This window comes from Protopterus annectens, chromosome 2.part0, assembly GCF_019279795.1.
Source record: "Protopterus annectens isolate FY-2018-M chromosome 2.part0, PAN1.0, whole genome shotgun sequence".
Lineage (NCBI taxonomy): Eukaryota > Metazoa > Chordata > Ceratodontiformes > Protopteridae > Protopterus > Protopterus annectens.
The window spans coordinates 621,506,886-621,519,042 of NC_056728.1; the positions used below are offsets into that span (position 1 = coordinate 621,506,886).

General features: G+C 44.0%; 1 protein-coding gene and 1 non-coding gene across 5 annotated transcripts in view; both read left to right on the forward strand.

Moving 5' to 3' along the window:
* The window catches only part of SERHL2 (serine hydrolase like 2), a 1,152,218-nt gene that overhangs the window by 217,086 nt on the left and 922,975 nt on the right, over window positions 1-12,157 (forward strand). The window lies entirely within an intron of this gene.
* Window positions 3,039-3,110, forward strand: TRNAK-CUU. Its single transcript has one exon. It is a non-coding gene; the product is annotated as a tRNA-Lys (tRNA).

Genomic DNA, 12,157 nt, shown 5'->3' on the forward strand with positions numbered 1-12,157 from the left:
CTAAGTAAGCGATATGAGACAAAGAATAGTTGGAGTTTTTTGAGTCTGTCCATATAGGAGAAGTGTTTAAGGCCTAGGATCTTCTTTGTGAGGTACTTTTCTGGCCTCTCCAGTTGTTGCAGGTGTCTAGTGAGGTACATGTCAAATAGGGCATTGTACTCGATGATTGGCCTAATGAGGGAAGAGTAGAGGGACACAATGACCTCTTTCTTCTTGGATGCAAAACCCTTAGTAATGAGATGTGCCACATAGAAGGACTTTCTGACCACAGTGGCAATGTGGCGGTCAAAAGAGAGGCTGCTGTCAACCTGTGTTCCCAGATGTCTTATAACACCTTCTGTGTACAGTGGACTACCATCGATGTGATAATTCATGGGAACTGTTTTTTTCCCAAAAGGGATGACGACACTTTTTTGGCATTGAGCTTAAGGCCATGGTTCTGATACCAGTCGTTGGTCTCAGTGAGGTCTTTCTGTAGGATGCCAACATCACTTGGAGAGTTAATAATAGCTCCCAACTTGCAATCGTCTGTGAACTTTGTCATCTAGAGACCCTTTGCGTTGGTCTGGACTTCAGAGAAGTAGATACCAAACAGGAGAGGACCCAGGACCGAACCTTGTGACTAGTCGGTAGTCTGACTTGGAGTCCGCTACTTTCACAATGTGGGTTCTATCTGAGCCAGTTTGCAAACCCACCTAGTGATATAGGGGTTGATGCCTACCTTAGTCAGTATTTCTATGATTCCTGAATGGGGAATGGTATCAAACGCCCTGGCCAGATCAAGGTAGGTTGTATGAACTACCTTGCCTTCATCCACAGCTCTGGTGACTGACTCAGAGAAGTCGACCAAGTTGGGCAGGCATGATCTACCCTTCACAAAACCAAACTGTGTGAGATCCATAGTTTGGAGATTCCCTATATCCTTATTTATTAGGTCCATGATGATGCGTTCCATAGCTTTGCATATCAGACTTGTCGGGCTAATGGGGCGATAGTTCCTAGGGTCTGTAGTCACTCCTGCTTTGTGGAGAGGGATGACTGTAGCAGTGCACCATTTGGTAGGGACAAAGCCTGAGGTGAGGCTGTGATTGAACAGGGCACACAGGTGAAGTGCCAGTTCACGCTCTAGTTCATGTAGAACACAGCCAGGAATACTGTCAGGTCCCATGGAAGCTGTATTCTTGGCCTTGGACAGTGCTGTTTTAACCTGTGCAGCAGTAATACTGGGTGCCTGGCAATCTACTGGTATTGTGATTGGTCCTTTGGGGGGGGGTAAAGTTGGCACTGAATCTGTCGCCCAGTATATTGGCAATACTTGTTGGCTCGGTATAGGAGGTACCATTGTGCAGTAGCTCAGAGAAAATCTGGGTATTGCCATGGAGATTCTTTACATAACTATAGAAGGCATTGTGGTTGTCTTTACGATCTGCTGCAATTCTGTTTTCATAGCTATCTTTAGAGGATTTGATGAGGGATCTCAACTTTTTCTTGAGGCTGATAATGGAGTTTTTCCCATCTTGGGACTTCACCTTATTCCACATCAGTTTCCTCCTTCTTTTGTAGAGTTTATTTATGGCAGGGGATTACCAGATTGGCTTCCTTTTTTTGGAGGAGAGAGGCTTGGTTCTATTGGGTATGGTGAGATCCATGCATTTGTGTTTGTGTTTGTACAGTGCATTGGTGTATGATTCAACGGTCATGCAACTATTCTCCATTTGCATGGGTGCCATGAATTTAGCCACGTCTGTTTTTAGCAGCCCAAAGTTAACTTTGGAGAAATTTTTTATGGTGGTTACCTTTGTGGGGGTGGGAGGGATGTGGATTTCCAGGGTGATTAGTTTGTGGTCGGATTTAACCAGGGAGGAGTTAACTATTGGTTTAGAGCAATGTTTGCCCATGTTAGTAATGACCAGGTCAAGGATGTTGCTACCTCTAGTGGGGGTAAGAATGAGCTGGTTCAGGGCATTTGAATTAATGAATTCCAGGAAACGTAGTAGTTTTCCCAGTTAATGGAGGGGTAGTTGAAGTTGCACAGTATGAGAGTGTTAGGTTGGACCCTAATATTCTCCTGTGTGCTTAGGAACGTAGAGTGTGAGTCTTGGGACATTGTTGGGGACCTATAGCAGGCTGCGACCTGAATTGCTGTCTTACCCAGTGGTAGCGGCACCTGAAGTATCTCTGATGCGTTTTGTTGAGCTACCAGTCTGGAGGTGTGTGCATTCTTTATAAATATGGAAACACCACTGCCTTTGCAACGCCGGTCCAAGTTCTGGGGCCGAAAGGTGTGGAATGAGTTATAGCCTGGTAGTGCAGCGGTGCTTTCTGCTGCCTTGAACCAGGTCTCTGTTACAGCACAAATGTCGATGTTCCCCATTTTAAGGAGTGCTTCGAGCGAGTGGAGTTTCAGATTTAGACTTTTAGCGTTGAGGAGCATGACCCTCAGATTGCATTTGTTTGTAGCTGTTACGGTGGTAATTTGGTCTTTGGAACACCGCTTAAAAAAGGCACTATAGGGGCGGCAAGGGCCATGGCCAGTATCTGGAAGCCCAGGTGTGACAGATGCAGGCCATCTCTGGCAAAGCATCGATGGCTGCTAATCATGTCATCCCAGGCAGACACTGGATCCCCTTAGAATGACACCAGAAACTTAGCCAGTTGTTGAAATTGATCATTTTCTGCTTGTACTGTGGTTTTATTCTGGGTGATGGTAGAATGCTGCTCAGGGCTAGGGTCATGCCCACCTGGGCAACATAATCCGAGAGCTCCTTCTTGTCTCTTCAGGAGGTACGTCTCAGGTCATTCACACCCACATGTACACTGACAGAGTCATATTTGTACCTGTTGTTGAGGGATTTGAGTGCGTGCGTTATGTGGTGGATCCTGGCACCTGACAGGCAGCTGACTGGTACTTTCTCCTTATTCAGCCTAGTGAGTGGGACTTCAGTTTGCCTCATTATCGAGTCACCTATGACTAGTGGCAACAGGTTAATTTCCTGCCAGATCATGTGAAGATAGAGCTCCTAAATTTACCTATGGAGTCCCTGGTGGTCTAGTGGTTAGGATTCGGCACTCTTACCGCCGCGCCCCGGGTTCGATTCCCGGTCAGGGAAGCTTTAATGAAGTGGGGAGCCTTGAGCAGCCTACCTGTCCTTGGGGGAAGTGACCTCAGCACAAGAAGCTGTAGTAATTGGTTGTTTGGGACCATTTCCAACTCTTTTGTAGTTCACTGTTTAAAATCCGCCTCTGGGCGTTTTTTTCTGGCTATACTGCTCAGACCAGCTCCACGTGGGTTTACAGAGTGGTCCTAGCAGCAGGGAACTCAGAAAAGCGACTACCTTCTGGATTTAAGTATCTTTGCTTTTTTTTCACTTGAAATAGCTTCTGTAGCTTACCTTGAACTAGCCTGAACTGTTTTTTAACTGATTGCTGCATTATTTTAAAATCTGCACTTAAAGTTACATTTAGTCGAATTTGATCGAAAGTTTGCTTGTTTGTTTGATTAATTTAACTGTGGAGGCTGCCCACTAAAGTGTGCTAGCCTGTGTAACTAATTTATCACTGTTTCTGCATTTTCTATGTGTTTCTACCAAATAAAACAAAAAATAATCCTTGTTTTCCCGCCTTCCTCGACTAGTTTAGACCAGTTTACAGGCATTGCTGTATTCTGGGCTGTGGTGTAGTTCCTGTGTTGTCCATTACCTTACTTGGATAGAAGGAAGTTTCTTTGCTCACCAGTGGGAGTGGGGAGCCTTGAGCAGCCTACCTGTCCTTGGGGGAAGTGACCTCAGCACAAGAAGCTGTAGTAATTGGTTGTTTGGGACCATTTCCAGCTCTTTTGTAGTTCACTGTTTAAAATCTGCGTTTGCACGGCTTTGCGCGGTCGTGCGTATAGCCGGTTAAACAAGGTTAAACTTTTTCTGGCTCCGCCAAGTCTGTTCTTCAAATTTTCCCTTAAGGAAGCTCTACTCTTAGTATAACCAGACTACTCACTGTATTATAAGCCTAGCGCTTGTTCTCAATACTTCTCTACTTCTATAACCAGACTACTCACTGTATTATAAGCCTAGCGCTTGTTCTCAATACTTCTCTACTTCTATAACCAGACTACTCACTGTATTATAAGCCTAGCGCTTGTTCTCAATACTTCTCTACTTCTATAACCAGACTACTCACTGTATTATAAGCCTAGCGCTTGTTCTCAATACTTCTCTACTAAGTAAGCACTCTCGTACTAAGTAAAGCACTACATCTACTTACCACCCCTGTGAATACCCACTTCCCTTAAAGGTATACCACTCCCTTATACTGTTCTAGCATGTCGAGTGGTAGATTACTGGCGTCGTCTCCAGTTCAGCTGGTCAATCTGGGCATCTTGAGACAATGCTACAATTGTCTCGTACACAGACAACCCTCTCCTCCTCCCAACTAACACAAATACATGTGAGAGATGCAACTATATAGCCAAACTGGAGGCTGAACTCTCTCAACTCAGGACTGGCATGACCAGACAGGAGGAGATGGCAACCACACACATAACAATCCCAGTCCCACATAGACCTACCACAACTGCAAACCAAACACATAAAAACACAAAGACATACTCGGAGGCTCTAATAAAAAACTTACCAAAACAACAGAGGCTCCCAAAGCAGGCATCCAAAAATCCACCACCTCAAAACAAAACACATGCAACACATACTTCATTAAATCAGTGTGTCAACCAATCGCAGCCCTTAAGGCCATACACCTTGCCTGATACACTAGTAATAGGTGACTCCATAGTCAGACACACTGATGTCCCACTGACCAGGCTGAACAAGGAGAAGGTGACTGTGAGCTGTCTATCGGGAGCTAGGATCCGCCACATAACACATGCACTCAGGTCACTCCAAAGCAAGTACAAATATGACTCCGTCATTGTCCATGCTGGTGTGAATGACCTGAGACGTACCTCCCTGGACTACATGAAAAGAGACATAGAGGAGCTCTCCGATTATGTAGCCCAGGCTGGTATGACCCTGACCCTGAGCAGCATCTTGCCCTCCCCAAGAATGATACCACAATACAAAGACAAGATGATCAGGTTTAACAATTGGCTCAAGTACTGGTGTCATTCTAAGGGGATCCAATGTCTGTCTGCCTGGGATGATATGTTGGACAGGCCACGCTGCTTCGCAAGGGATGGCTTACACCTGTCACCACTGGGCTTCCGGATATTGGCTAAGGCTCTTGCCACCCCCATAGTGCCTTTTTTAGGCAAGGCTCAAAAGACAAACCCACCTCCTTAGAAAACAAAAATGGAAAAAAACTAAGGGTAATGCTGCTCAACGCCAAAAGTCTAAATCTCAAGATGCAGGCACTTGATGCACTCCTCAGCATGGAGAACATTGACGTCTGTGCAGTAACTGAAACCTGGTTCAAGGCTCCTGAGAGCACCCCAGCTTTACCAGGCTATACCTCGTATCATGCTTTTCGTCCCCCAAACCCAGGCCGAACCACAAAAGGAGGGGAGTGTCCATATTCATAAAGGACACCCACACCTCCAGGTTAGTAGCAACACATGAAGCATCAGAGACCATACAGGTGCAACTAACCATAGGCAAAACTGCTATGCAACTGGTAGCATGTTACAGACCACCCTCCCAATCTCAAGAACACCACTCAGCCTTCCTGAAGACATTGGAGGATATGAATGTATCACAAAATACCATCATACTGGGAGACTTCAACTACCCAAACATAGATTGGGTGCATTATTCTAGCCCTAAGGTTCCTGGAATTCATAAATTCAAATGCACTGGAACAACTAGTCACCTCTCCCACTAGGGGAGATAATATACTAGACCTGATCATCACAAACATGGGGACAAAATGCTCCACACCGGAAGTATACCACTCACTAGTGAGATCTGACCACAAACTAATCACCCTGGATATACATATCCCACCTCCACCCCCAGCACAAAAGACCACAGTGAAAAACTTCTCAAAAGCAGACTTCACTCTTCTTAAGACTGAGATGGTATCCTTTAAGCCCACTGTGCCAGTGGATATCACATCCCACAATGCCGAATCCTTCACAAATACTTTATATGGACATCTCCAAGAATGCATGGATCATGCAATCCCAAACAAATCCAAGTCCCTCTCCACCAAATGTAAGCGTCCTGTCTGGTGGACCTCAGCCATAAACAAATTGTATAACAAAAGAAGGAAGCTACTGCACGTCAGAGCGAAATCCCATGAAGGGAAGACATCTCTGATCAACATTAGCAGAAAACTACATTCTCTCATAAAAACATCCAAGGCAATCTTTGAGAGAAAAATCGCTAAGGACACTAAAGATAACCACAAAGCCTTCTTTAGCTATGTTAGAAACCTGGTGGAAACCCTCAGATATGCTCAGAGTTGGTTCACAACAACAAAAATACACTGAACCCACAGATATTGCTAACATTCTGGCTGACAGGTTCAGTGCAAATTTCTCGCCTCCTTCACCCCCAAAAGAAGAAATACTTATCCCAGCTGAATGTAATCTCCCTGTCACCTCAGATGTCCAAGTGAGAACCGCCCTAAACAAAGCAAAAAACACAGCATCAATGGGACCTGACGGTATCCCGGGGTGCGTGTTACGTGAACTCCAAGAGGAGCTAAACCCACACATAAAAATGCTATTTAACCTTAGCCTTACTTTGGGATATGTACCTGAACACTGGCGTACAGCAACAGTGGTCCCACTCCACAAGGGGCCTGCCTCTACAGACCCTGGAAACTACCACCCCATAAGCTTGACTAGCCTGGTCTGCAAAGCTATGGAAAGAATCATTATGGAACTCATAAACGGAGACATAGGGGACCTACAGATGCTTGACCCCACCCAGTTCGGCTTTGTAAAGGGCAGATCCTGCCTTTTAAACCTGGTTGACTTTTTCGAAACAGTCACTAGAGCCATTGATGAGGGCAAAGCAGTCCATACAGCATACCTGGACTTGGCTAAGGCCTTCGACACAATACCCCACTCAGGCATCATAGATAAGCTAAACAGCTTAAAAGTAAACCCTTATGTCACTAGATGGGTTGCAAACTGGCTAAAGGACAGAACCCATAAAGTTAAAATCGCTGGAGCAATGTCGGACTCAAAGCCGGTCACAAGTGGTGTCCCACAGGGATCTGTCCTGGGACCCCTCTTGTTCGGCATTTATTTCTCAGATGTTAAAGCAAACATGGGAGGGCTGTGGCTGACCAAGTTCGCAGATGACTGCAAACTAGGTGCCATAGTCGATACACCAGCAGATACACACATCCTACAAAAAGGCCTCACTGAAACGGACAACTGGTGCCGTAGTCACGGCCTTAAACTAAATGCCAAAAAATGTATAGTTATCCCTTTTGGAAAAAACAAAGTACCCACAAATTATCACATAGACAGCAACCCACTGAGTATGGAAAAAGTAATCAGAGACCTAGGGACCCAAGTAGACAGCGACCTCTCATTTGACACCCACGTTGCCAAAGTGGTTAGAAAAACATTCTACTTTGCACACCTCATCATGAAGGGTTTCACATCCAGATCCAAGGATGTCATTGTACCCCTATATTCCTCCCTCATCAGACCCATGATTGAGTACAATGCCCCATTTTGTATGTACCTCACCTGGCACTTGCAACAGCTGGAGAGACCACAAAAGTACCTCACCAAAAGGATCAAGGGTCTCCAACATATGTCTTATTCTGCCAGACTAAAGAAACTTCAGCTCTATTCAGTAGCATACTGCCTGCTCAGAGGTGATCTCTGCCTGACGTACAAGGCCATGTCCAATCAGGATCTGATGGACATGCTCCACCTCAAAAAATCCAAATCCATCAGGACCACGAGAGCTAAAGACTTAAACCTCGGCACAAGTATGAATAGGACATGCTGGAGGGATAGATTCATAACCCAGAGGCTTCCCATGCTTTGGAACAGGATCCCAGTTCATATTAGGCAGAGCCCCTCACTGACTCTCTTCAAGAGAAATCTTGATGAGTGGATGGGAGATCGTAAGTTTACCCCAGGGGTCACATCTGTGTCACTGCTTGACAGGGGCACAGTAAACTAATTCTATTATATAAGGGGACCTTCACTGTGTCACTACTAGACAGAGGCACAGTATTCTAGATTTTATCTGTACATTTTTGTACCATTTCATGGGGTGGCAAAAACCACATCACTATGGCTAGGCTTACAAATGCCCCAGGGCAGATAGCCTAGTACTATACTATGAAACTATGAACTGCTTTTTGAATGCCTCCCCAACACACACCGGGACATACACACACTAAAATGGACACTCTAAATTGACCCTAGGTGCAAGTGTGTGCCTTCTGTGGAAGGTTGGGTGCCGGGCTGGCAACTCGACACCGTAAAACTCCACTGCCAATCATGAGCGGACATGTGATCCGCTGTGGCGACCCCTAACTGGGAAAAGTCGAAAGAAGAAGAGGGAAAAAAAGGCTATGCAATCAGTTAAGTAGCTTTTTTGCTAGGAGACACTTAAGTGTGGCAGTCATTACCCCTGTGAGTCCTATGTTCTCTAGACCATCAAGGGAAAAAGATAAAGGTACAGAAACAAAATGGCAAGCAGATTCTAAGGAGAAGCTTTGGGGCCCTCAGGAGAATAGTTGTGACACACCAAGGCTACCCCTTCCCCTCCCTAATACCAAACTGAACCTTACTTTTTTTTCTACCTCCCTGGAGTATTTGAAGATGTTTAAAACTACTTGGCGCCCAGAAAAGAAGGTATGTTGAGTCCTATTTTAGATATGTTAAGGCTAAACAAGTTCTTGATTACTCTGCATTTCAAAATGCTGGCCCTTCAGGGCCCTCTACATCTAGTATTTCACCAGTCCTTCATGGGCACCCTGGGCTTTAAAGGAAGCCTTCATACATATTGCCATTGTTAAGGGCTACAGAAGATTCCTAATAGTTGCAGCAGGGGAAGATTTTGACCAGTTGATCTCTCTACCCTTTGGCTCGTCTACTGCACCTGTAGTTATGCAAAATACCTGGCTCTAGTTATAGTCTTTTGCAGGACAAAGGGTAGTACATATCTACCTAGATGACTGCTTGTTTCTGGTAAACTTCATGGAAGTGATTCAGAAGGCCCTGTCCTTCACCCTAGGATGTTTTAAGAGACTGACTCTCTGTCTGTCTCTGTCTCTGAACCTTCTGAAGTTAAATTTGACTCCAGCCAAGAAAGTAGTGTTCCTAGAGGTGGTGTTAGAAACAAAACTGCAGTGGTCCTTCTTCCCAGAGGACAATGTTCTCTGTTTTACCTTCTTTCTCTGGACAACGCTACAGAAGGAAGTGATCATAACAAGGGAGTTTCTTAGGGTTCTGGATTACACAGCATCATGTTTTCTGCTGATTACACTAGCACTACTACACAGAGGAAGTTACATTTGTATCTCAGGAATGGGTGGTGCAAGCATTCCCAGCCACAGGAAGTCCCAGTCTCATTCTATCCTACCTAAAGAATACTGTCATTTTGGATAAAGCAAGTATAACTCATCCTAGTGTCACTTGTCAGACCAGCCTTTTGAATTTGTATTATCACTACATATACCTTCAGTGTAGCCTTGGGTCACGTGGGATCTTTGAAAGTCCAGGATATATGATTATGAAAATATAAGAAATGCTTAAATGTGAAATAAATGATGGCTGTTGTCTTAGCATTAAAATCACAGGTGACCCTCCATATACTTAGAAGCAACAGCACAGTCATTTGGCATGTCAAGCAAAGTGGGATCCATTCCTATTATCTTATGCAGATTGGAAGTGCAGGCTTGGGAGATTATCTGTGCTTGACTTTCAGAGCAACCTATGTGGCATCATAAGAGAATGTTTTGACATTCATCCTGAACCACACAAGAATGAATGCTAAACAGAAAAATCTTTTTGGATCTTACCAGTAAGTGTAATGTGTCAAAAGTAGGTCTTTTTGCTTCCTCAGGAAATGGACAGCTGAAAAGGTTCTGCTTTAGAACAACAGTTTCACCAGTCTGGAGACTAGATGCCTTCTCTTTAAATTTAAAAGGTCTATTTCTGTAGTTTCTTTACACATTCCCACTTTAACCCCGATCCCCAGGGTACTGCATAACATAAAATCAAGAAAGAAAGGCCAAAATTAATTATGATAACCTTCTTCAGTCCCAGACAATATTGGTTCTTCTTTATGTGAAGTGTGGCAAGAACAGAACCAAGAGTGTTTTCTTTAGATATGGTTCTAATGACCAAGAGAAAGGTACTGTAGAGCACTCCAGCCAGATTACTGCACATCTGACAGCATAAACTATCGGGGCCAACCACCCACAGATTCACTGCTGGGAATTTATACCATTCATGTGGACTACTGTAGTGAATAGTGTAATGAACTTAATGCAGTCTGTTAAGAACTTACCATAACTGTAGATGCTTGATTAATGCAGCTGTGTTCCGTCTCCACCCATCCCCTCTGTCATCCTTCTTGGGCAACGTAGTGTTAGGGTGGACTCACTTTACAAACTTGTCCTCCATCTTTCCTCTCCTTTTCCTGTGAGTCCCCACACTGAACCAGTAATCAAGAAGTCTGAATCTTCACCACTGACACTAGAGAGAGATGTTCACGTGGAATACAAATGGATACACTCAGTATTTCCAGATGCATCTCTCTGCACCAAGTACAATTTTCATCAAGAGCACACAGGGAACACAATCAGCTTGGGGTCTGGGTTTCTTTATATCTGTCTCCCTCCAGGGGCCCAGTAAGACTCCCCACTTGTATCGCTGTAGTGTCCAAGCCAAGTCCTCCAGCACCTTCTCAATGAAACCAGTTCTTCATGTTTCTACTCCAAGTAGCTGACTGCTTCATGTTTCTGCTCCTAGTAGCTCACACACACACACACACACACACACACACACACACACACACACACACACACACACACACACACACACACACACACTCTGTGAGGTCTGATTCCAAACACACACCTAACTGAGAAAGGCTGGCACAGATTTACTTGCTGTGCCCCTTTCTGCCCAGAGTATAAGGTAGTTATCCCTGCCACCAGACACTCCACAATCAGCTACTCTAAGACCCTTAACAAAGGGTGTCCAATTATATTGTATAATATTAATACTAATACAAATGGTAGTAGTTGACCAAGACAGTTAGGCCTTCTGTAGTGGCCCACACAGTGTCACCAAACAAATATAAGCACTTCGAAAGGTTAAATACTTCCTAAAAGACCAGTCACAATAAAAGTTTTAAATATATTTAATAATAAAAGTGCATGAAAATACTGAATATATATTTATAGTAAACCACAGCGTTCAAATCAGAGGAAATATTGAAAATAGCATTGATGGACAGACTCGGACAACTAAAGAAAAACAGTATCTAAACTAGCTTCACTATATTATCTTGACTGAGTCTATGAGAATTACTATTCCATACTTAATAGAGTAAGGCAGATGATGTGGTGAATGATCCTTGTTGTTAGCTCAAGACAAAATACTCAATACTGAGGGATTTCTCTTTGTATTATCTAATATTTTCAAGATGGCTGGCAGAATGACTTCATCTGGTCACCTGACTCTAGGGTCTCACACTGTTCCCCTTTGATACTTGAGACATGATGTTAGCTTAGATGTGATGAGATGCATATTTAAAGCTTTGCTAATATTTATGGCAGTGCCTGGTGCTTCCCCTCTTTTTACTGAGTTAATGAACAAAAGCTTCTTCCAGACATGCCATCTCCGGTCCTATTCAGAGCTGTGAGATAAGCACTTCCATGACCCAACAGGTGGTTAAATTAACAGTATTTTTCTTGAAGTAAGCTAGCTGTTAACCCCTTCTCTTCCATTGTCCTTTGCTAACATTTATACATACAGTCTCACATGTATATTCCTGCTCTGTCCAGCAGGACCCACTGTTGATACATTTATTTAACACTGGCAACTTTACAAACACATTTTGATTTTCGAATGCCATACAGGTCTAATGCATTTGTAACACAAGCGTCTTATATAAATCAGTTTGATATTCAAAGGACATATCATTCTTTACAGAACTCCAGCTGACTATGCTGGCACTAGCCCATATCACAGCCCCATTCTTTGAATTTGTTGTGAAAG